Genomic DNA, 9,614 nt, shown 5'->3' with positions numbered 1-9,614 from the left:
ACAATTAGTCTGGAAGCCTGTCCTCTAATTTAGTTCACAAAGCGGTCCCAGCAGGACCTCAACTTAGAATTTGTCAGCAGTTAAATTCATAGAATGGCAGAGCCCAAAGAGCCCCTGTAAATACTTAAGAGAAATAAAGCTGCATCCACTTAAAAAATATTCTATAATTCTGCCTTCTCCCTGGCCTGTTCCCCAGTTAACCCAAATGTGTTTATTTATGATGTCTAGGCCCTGCTTCCCAAAAGGATTAGATGTGGCTTCCATTAAATAGAATTTCAAATAGAATGAATGGATTTAAAGAGAGGAGAGAGCTCAAGACAACACCAAGAGGGTCCCCTGAAAAGCCAGAGGGGCAGTGAAGGGGAGACCTCAGGTTGAGGGAGCGAAGGGAAGCCAGGAAGAGGGATGGTCATGGGAGGGGTGAGAGGTGCAGACCTTTGGGATCTGAGGATGGGAACTGTCTTAAGCCCCACCCTGACCATGGGAGGAGGGTGTACCTACAATCTCTACTCCCCAGCTTAATGTTTGATGTGTCCTGTCTGTTGACCTCTTGAGCTTCCTTCTCCTAAGTCATGTTCCCAATTTGCCAGTGCGTACAGCCCATCCTAACCCTTTGGGCCTATTACCTAGGTGCCAGAAAAAAGGAAAGGGAGTCAAGAGGGGGGAAAATGGGGTTCCATCAACACAAACAAAGCTAATACTTACATAGACTTATGTAGACTCCTACCTCATGCTAAGTACTGTTCTAAGCACTTTGTATGAATTAACTCAGTTTTTATATAGTGATCCTATTATTATCCCCACTGGTAGCTCAGATGGTAAAGAATCTGCAAATCTGCCTGCAACGTGGGAGACCTGGGTTCAATCCCTAGGTGAGAAAGATCCTCTGGAGAAGGGAATGGCTACCCACTCCAGTATTCTTGCTTGGAGAATTCCATGGACAGAGGAGCCTGGTGGGCTACAATCCATGGAGTCACAAGGAGCCGGACATGACGGAGCAACTTTTACTTTCACTTATTGTGAAGGAAGGACTTTGCAAATGGTCCATCTTTCTGAGACTGTGCTATAATTATAATCACAACAATAATTATCCCTTTTCCTCTCTGTACTCAGACCCATAACATAACAAAACATTTCTCAACTTCAGTGTCTTTTTCTTGTTCCTTCCACTGACCTTCCAATTCCCCATCTCCCACATTTCAGGTTTTCTGAGATTCCTGGAGCTCAGCACAGACTGGACATCTGACCTTGGGCAAGCTATTTCAGTAATCTGTGCCTCAATTGCTTAATTTGTAAAATGGGGATGATAATAATAGTCAAGTCTTCTGGTTCCTTTGTGACTTAAAATGATTAAAATGTGTAGAACAATCAACACAGTGGCTGGCAATTAGCAAGAGCTCAATAACTATAAGCTACTATTGTACTAATTGTATCAGTTCATTGGGACGACATTAATGCTGTAGGACAATCACATCACTTTAGTGGTGTACCACAAGAGTTGCTTTCTCATTAGTCAGGAGCTCAGCTGGAGGCTGGCTCATTGAAGCTGGTGACACTCAAGTGTCTACAGGTTGGATGGGGGTCTGGTCTAGGCTGGACTTGGCTGGGACACCTTATAGCTGGACAGCTCTGCTTCATGGGTCTCTGGGACCGGTGGACTAGGCCAGGCATGAACTTCTTGTGGTGATGACAGGAGTGCAAGGAAGTAAGTAGAAATATGCAAAGCCTCTGGAGGCCAAGGACAAGAATAAATACACAGTCACTTCTATTCGCCAAACATATCACATCGGGGGAGAGAAATATACTCTGCCTTTTTGGAAAGACCTCTAAAGTCACAGGAAAAAAGGCATGGGGACAATCAGGGTGGAGAATTACAGCTTTTCATGCAATCAGTCTATTCTGTTAAGTATCAGCATTCCTATATATATATATATATATATTTTTTTTTTTTAAAGCTCTGGTCACAGAAACATTGTACAAGATTTACTTTTCACCAGTCTGTTCGGGCATGCTTCTAATGATATCAGAATCACCTGGATCAATGATAGCCAGTGTGCATACTCTGTAGTATTATCCACATTATGTGCCCAATTCAGTAATATTGCCACTATAGTCACGGACCAGTTTTGGCCAACATGGCATAACACACTGCTTCAGATTTCCTCAAGACTGGGCAGTTGACAACGATGACCAGTTTCACTTTGCCTTGTCTGATCATTTTAAGTGTCTGCTTGTACCCCAGCATGTACTTTCCACTTTCCATAACCAGTTTGAGCCTAGAGTTGACTGACTTCAGTGGCTTTTTCATCTTCTTTGTGGCCACCATCTTCCGGTCTTAGGTTCAGGCTGCTGCTGCTGCTAAGTCACTTCAGTCGTGTCCGACTCTGTGCGACCCCATGGACGGCAGCCTACCAGGCTTCTCCGTCCATGGGATTCTCCAGGCAAGAACACTGGAGTGGGTTACCATTTCCTTCTCCAATGCATGAAAGTGGAAAGTGAAAGTGAAGTCGCTCAGTTGTGTCTGACTCTTAGCGACCCCATGGACTGCAGCCTACCAGGCTCCTCCATCCATGGGATTTTCCGGGTAAGAGTACTGGAGTGGGGTGCCATTGCCTTCTCCTCTTAGGTGCAGGACTACCCCCCAAACCAAGAGCCACCAAGATGGCTGAGGTATTCCTGTTTATATTTAAATGCTGAATTTGAATCAAAATCTTCCATTCCCGGGCTGGAGAATCTCTGCTGTGTAAACTTTTCCAGGTGACTCTGATGCCACGGGACTGACTTTGAGGACCCTACTCAACTTTCATAGTCAACTGATCAGAAGGCTCATCTGGGGCTCTGCTGAAAACAGATTCCTTGGCTACTTCCCTGGAGATGTCAGTTAGGCTTCTGAAACCCAAATTTTAATAAATGCTCTCCAGGAGCATCCTAATGATGGGGAAAATTGGGAAACACTCTTCTAAGGCAGCAAATTTCTTTAAGAGATGAAAACTGAGATCCAGAAGAAGGAAGAGACCCGAGAAAAATCACCCCAAAAGAAAGTACTAATTGGGGCTAGAATTCAAGTGACCTAACTCTCTCCTGGCCAAGTGTCTTTTACAATATAAATGACTAGAAATTTCTATACCTCAACCGTGCCACCACAGAGTCCTATTGGGATTCAGTGTTTAAGGAAAAATAAAGTCAACCTTGGTTTCAAATGGCCCTTGATTTACCATCTCTTTTGAACAAATACTCCCGGAGATCAAGTTTCACATATGGTGCCTAGATACCCTCTCCTGATATCTCGAGGGGTTGTGGTGGGCTTAGAAATATGCTGCTTAGACCTCTCTGCCCAGTTGTGGGAAGTGAGGTCAGCAGGCAGCCTCCAGCTGTCAGCTTCTTTGGGGTCTGCTTGAGCTGCAGACACTCCTCACCCAAGGTCATGGGGTTTCTGGCAACTAACAGAGGTAGGGGTACCAGGGTCCGATGCTTCCTGAGGGGTAGTTCTCACTCCAGAGACCCCGCTTGGTTGCCTGCATCTTTGTCAGGCTGCATCACAGTTCATCTTTTTTTTTTTTTTTTTTAAATTGTTTTAGGAGTTTTCACCTGCTAAGTCTTTTTAAAAATTTGTATTTATTTATTTTTCTTTTTGGTTGCATGAAAGCAGGGGCTACTCTCTAGCTGCGGTGTGTGGGTTTCTCACTGAGGTGGCTTCTCTTGCTGTGGAGCTCGGACTCCGGAGCAAGGGCTCAGAAGCGTTGGCGCACAGGCTTAGCTGCTCTGTGGCATGTGGGATCTTCCCAGGCCAAGGATTGAACCCGTGTCTGCTGCATTGGCAGGCAGATTCTTATTCACCATGCCACCGGCGAAATCCCACAGTTCATTTTCTTACTGTGCCTGGTCCTCTCATTCCCTTCATAGGTGTTGATTCTTAAATACCTTGCATCCCAAACTCTGTCTCTGCAACAAGGGTCGAAAACAATGGCAGCGGTGTAAAAAGAGGGATTTTGGTTGTGGCAATGAGCTTTGCCAAGGGGCACATGATGAGGGAAACAGACTGGTGTATCACATAAAGTGCATGCTTTTAAGGAAGCCTTGGCCGACAGAAGTACAGGAGACACCTAAACATTTAAATCACCTTTTCCTATTGATTAAGGTAAATACTTTACTGATGGTTTTAATCAATACCCCTGTAAATCCTCCCTCTGTGATGGTTTTACTGTGCATTTAATGTTTCTGTCTTTAATTGAGTTACATCCCCCTCAGCCCAAAATGATGAACTGAAAGTTAGAAATCATCTGGGCACTGACAAAAACGGGGAGTATTTTTTCCCCTTGTTTAATCTGAAGAACTAAATCCTTTGAACATCAGTCAGCAAGCCCAATTTGGTCATCAGTGGCTGGTCTCATTTCCTTACCTCTCTGGGTCTCAGTTTCTTCATCTGGAGATGGGGGCAATGGCTGCTTTGCCCATGAAAGAGGACACCCGAGAAAGCCCTGAAGCTGAAAGGGAGTCTTATTATTGACTACTCAAGGCAGGGATTTGCAAGAAAACTTACAGAACCTTCCATGGTATCCACAGGGAGTGGCCGCGGTGGTCCTGGGGACTAATTCCCCCCACAGCCCTCTGTCTGCACTGCCATCCGCTGATTGATTTGCCCCTTTTGTCAGCTGAGTGTAAATATCCACCTGTCAATCACTCCATTATGCTAAGTGCCCATCCAGCCCAGAACGGTGATTTACACCCTCTGTGGAAAGCCCCAGTCCTCTTGGCAGCTGTGCTGTGTGCAAGGTAGGCAGAGTAGGGCTGCATTCCCGGGTCTATACTCCAGGCCCTCAGAGACGTGGTCTTTTCCTCAAAGAAGGATCTGGACCACAGATGGGAAGTGTTCTCACATCTCTTTTCCATCCCCGGTTTTGCTGAGGGGATGATGCTCAGCAAACCCCATAATCTACAGGAACGGCTATCTTCCACCAGAGGAGAAGTATCTTCAACAGAGGTGCTTACCAGAGGTTACTTCGCCCCACCCCAGAGGACATTGACAGTGTCTGAAGATGTTTTAGATTAGGGGTCCCCAACCTCTAGGATCTAATGCCTGATGATCTGAGGTAGAGCTGGTTTAACAATAATAGAAATAAAGTGCACAGTGAATGTAAGGCACTTGAATCATCCTGGAATCATCCCTCCACCCCTCATCCCCAGTCTGTGGAAAAACTGTCTTTAGCGAAATCAGTTCCTGTTGCCAAAATGTTTGGGGACTACTGTTACAGATGGTCATGACTATGGGTGTGCTCCTGGTGTCTACTACGCACAGTAGGCCAAGGATGCTGCTAAAAAGTCTGTGATTCATAAGACTGGCCCCCATACAGAGAATTATCTAGTCCAAAGCGTCAACAGTGCCACTGTGAAGAAATCCAGATCTACAGGCACGAGAGACTGTGGAGCATCACGGGGCACTGGGCAGCTCAAGGAAATGCTCACAGACACAGTGATTTGTCATAAGATTGCTTTGGGAAAGGCAGGATTTAGGGTGATAGAGGAGCATGATGATGATGTTAGGAGAAGAAATAGCTGGTCAGAACTTCCCAGAGCTGGTACAGTCTTCCATAATCTTCACTTTATAGAGATGGGTTCTGAGGCTCAGATTGAGGACCAACTTTCTTGAGCTGACTGCAGATCTGGAATAGGAATTCTTATTTTGATTAGCACTTTGGAGATCTTTTTTCACCATCTGAGAGGTGAAATCTCTTGAAGTGATTGACAGGTAGTGGCTCTCCAGAGGGCTCATGCTTGCTGAGCATCTAAGTCTAGCATGCTGGGATTGATTTGTGATGTCTGCCACAGGCGTAGGAAGGAAGGAGTGGCAGCCCTTGGGGAAAAAAGTTACCTTCCTTGCACTTTGCCATCTTTCTCATCCTCAGTCATCACAGTTAAGGGCAAATACATATAAGGACACTTAAAAATATTTAGAATCTTGTTAAGCTAAACAGAAAGAGAAATTTTAAAACATCCTCCTTGCTTAAAAATGTATTTTTCTGATTGTTATAGTAATACATGCTTATTATAGCCAATAAGGATAAATAAAGAGGAAAAAAAATTTGCCAATATTCCAGAAATAGCTACATGGATGTTTTCTGATAGATCTTTCTATACTTTTATTCTACCATATGCATTCTTCCCCTGAATTTTCCTAAAATTAAATTCATGATGACTCATGACTTTAAAAAAAATTAACACTAACATATGTGTGTTATTCATGTCATTAAATACATTTGTAAGCATTGTTAGGTCAGGGCTGTGGATGTGCTAACATTTATTTTAATACATTCTGTAGTTGGATGCCAGAGTTTTTTAGTTGAGTTTTAAAAAAATTAATTATTTTGCTTATTTTTATATAAACAACTTGTATGTAATATTTTGCATCTGGATGATTTTTCCATTGAATTAAGGTTTACAATAGAGTAATGACTGGTTCAAAGGTTATGAAAAGCATTAAGATACTTGATACATTTTATTAGATTTCTTTCAAACAAATGACTCTGATTATACTTCATTCAGGAAGGAATATGAAGGCCAGTTTCTCTGAATTTTCGGAAAAAAATAGCAGTTAAAAAATCATTATTTTTTAAGCAAAGGCATACTGTCTTGTTTTAAAATTTGTATTTGTTAGTGAGGTTGAATTTTTAAAAGTGATTTCAGTTATTTGTATATTTCTCTTGTGTGAAATATTTGTTCATGTCTTTTATACATTTTTCTTTGGGAAATTTTTTTTCTGTTTTTCATTTCTTTAAATTCTTCAGATTATATTAACCTTTATTAAAATTTTTATATTTGTTATAAATATTTCCCTCAGTCTGTCATCGAACTTTCATGTATGTATGTATGTCTGTTTACATTAACAAATTATAATGTGTTTGGCCAAATCCTTTTTATTTAGTAATTTATCTCATTGCTTGTAAGCCAGCCATTTCTTTTTCTTTCTTAATCATACATAAATATGATTAGTATATATACAATCACACATATACAGAGAGAGGCTTTCATTTTAATTATATAAATATGATTAAGCTATGATTAACTATAAAGATATATGTGTAGAATTTCCTCTGTTCATATTTAGGGGGGTAGATTTCACATCTGAGGTTCATTTAGGGGGCAAGGTAAGAGACGAACTTTTTTACTTCAAATATTTACCAGCTTTCTCAGTGGTTTTTATTGTCTAACTCTGTCTTATTTTCCTGACACGATGCCATCAGATATTGTATTCTTCTACTTCATAGAGTTTGTTTGTGGGTTAGCTGCTCCTCTGCATTTTTCTGCCAGTATCTGTAGTAATTATTAATGCTATTCGCCAACATGTCTGACTTGCTGGCTCCCAGGAGTGTGATTAGATTGCACAACCTGGCAACCATATTCCTTAGGGTTGCATGGGGTCATGTGACTTGTTCTGACCAATGAAATATAAGCAGATATTAGGTGGGTCTTTCTGGGTTGGAATATTTGCTTGCCAGTGGAATATCTTCCAGAACTCTGTGCTCCACCACTGATTCCATCAGCTGGAGTACAGAGATGTAGAGGAGAGCCCTCAATCAACCTCTAGCAAACACGCATCAGAAACAAGATAAAAATCTTTGTTTCTAAGACACTTATCCTTTGGGCTTGTTTGTTACTACAGCAGAACTGAGTGTGTGCTGACTGAGACATATTCTACTGTTTTAATTATTGTATCTGTGATACATTTTAATACATTGTCAAGTTAATCAGTCCTTGTTGCTTCTTACTGCCCTCGACAAATGTTCTGAATAATTTTTTATCTGTTTTCCCAAAAAGCCTTTTGACTCATTACATTAAATAGTATTACCTCTCCTTTCCTTCCCAGGTGAAACTCAGTGGGATTTGGTTTGAATTGTATGCACTATATTACTAAATTTAAAATAATTGACATTCATTCAATATTTCATTTTCCCATCCAGAAAGTGGCATCTTATTCAATTTCTTTACAAATTATTTTATGTATTTCCATAAATATTTTATAGAAAGTTCTGTATATTATCATGAACATTATTTCTAAATATTTTATATATATTGTTGCTTTTCATCTGGGATCACTGTATCATTACTTTTTTCCAACTGGTTTTTGCTGTTATTTAAGAATACATTTTATTCTGTACATTTCATTATGAATTCAGCTACCCTACAGGATTTTAATTGGTTTTAATAATTTTTCAGTTTGTTGTTTTAGATTACTTTTCAAAATGTTTATTTTTAAAATTTAAACAGTACATTCTAATTTAAACAACTAAGTTTTGCTATGCCAAATAGAAATAACATTGTGAATAAATCAAGACAAATTATTTTTACAGTTATTAATTTGGAACTATAATTTATATACTATTAGGTTTTCTCTAAACTCATGTTTATTTTTAACTTTTTATAGAGACTAGTATAGTGAATTCATGTATACCCATATCCAAAACTTTAAAAATGTTCAAACATGACCAGTCTTGTTTACCTGTATAGCTTCAATTCTTATCCACTCTACACACACCTTATACACACAAACCACACACAATTTTGCACTGAATTATTCTGAAGAAAATTCCACAATGTCATATCATTTCACCCATAAGTATTTCATATATTCTAATTTTTATTCTAAATCATGACTTTCCCCTCTTTAATTTAAATTTTCCAAATTCCACATATTGTCCTGAAAACATGTTGTAGGTGGCCCACTCTGGCTCCATCTTTTTTTAAAAAATTGAACAAATAATACCTGCTTATGATAAACAATTTTTTTAAAGTTCTCAAGCAGTAGAAAGGGATTTGCAATGCAAAGTGAATTTTTGTTTTTTCTCATGTCCCAAGTAACTTTTCCTCAAAAGTGTCTTATAAAACTATAAAGTTTTCTTTTGAATATTCCAGATAGACATCATGCCAATTGCAAAAAAAAAAAAAATGTCTGAGGCTAGAACTTCCAGCACAGTCAGGATTATGTTCTTTGTTTCTAGTGAGTAGAGGAAGCCAGGATTCATATCCATGAAATTTGGTACTGACATTTGCTTTTATCTACTACCCCAGACTTTCCTACAGTAAAGAAATATGTTACTCCTTCCAGGTTATTAAGAACTGGATACTGAATTTGATCAAATTCCTTTTTGTTATCTATTGAAATGATTGGACAATTGTGTCCTTTGATTTATTGATATAAAATTTCATCTTGTTATTGTTGTTGTCATTCAGTTGCCAAGTTGTGTCTGACTCTTTGTGACTCTATGAACTGCAGCATGCCAGGCCTCCCTGTCCTTCACCATCTCCCTGAGTTCACTCAGACTCATGTCCATTGAGTCAGTGATGCCATTCAACCACCTCATCCTCTGTTGCCCCCTCCTCCTCTTGCCCTCAACCTTTCCCATGATCAGAGCCTTTTCCAATGAGTTACCTCTTCACATCAGGTGGCCAAAGTATTGGAGCTTCAACTTCAGCATGTTAAACCCTTTGTTTAATTTCTGAGATAACTAAAATTTGGAATCTTATTTTGTTTGTTATATTTTAACATCCTATTGGTCTAAATTTGTTCATTTTTTAAAATTTAGAAAATATTTTTATCTATATTTATAAGTGCAACTGGG

At 39.8% G+C, this 9,614-nt stretch overlaps 1 pseudogene; it reads right to left on the bottom strand.

Annotated features, from left to right (window-relative positions):
- Positions 1-1,971: 1,971 nt before the first annotated feature.
- On the bottom strand, positions 1,972-2,382 carry LOC133229846 (large ribosomal subunit protein eL30-like; annotated as a pseudogene).
- Positions 2,383-9,614: the final 7,232 nt, after the last annotated feature.

The sequence above is a fragment of the Bos javanicus genome, chromosome 18 (assembly GCF_032452875.1).
Source record: "Bos javanicus breed banteng chromosome 18, ARS-OSU_banteng_1.0, whole genome shotgun sequence".
In the NCBI taxonomy this organism is placed as follows: domain Eukaryota; kingdom Metazoa; phylum Chordata; class Mammalia; order Artiodactyla; family Bovidae; genus Bos; species Bos javanicus.
This window is presented reverse-complemented; position numbering and strand designations above follow the sequence as displayed.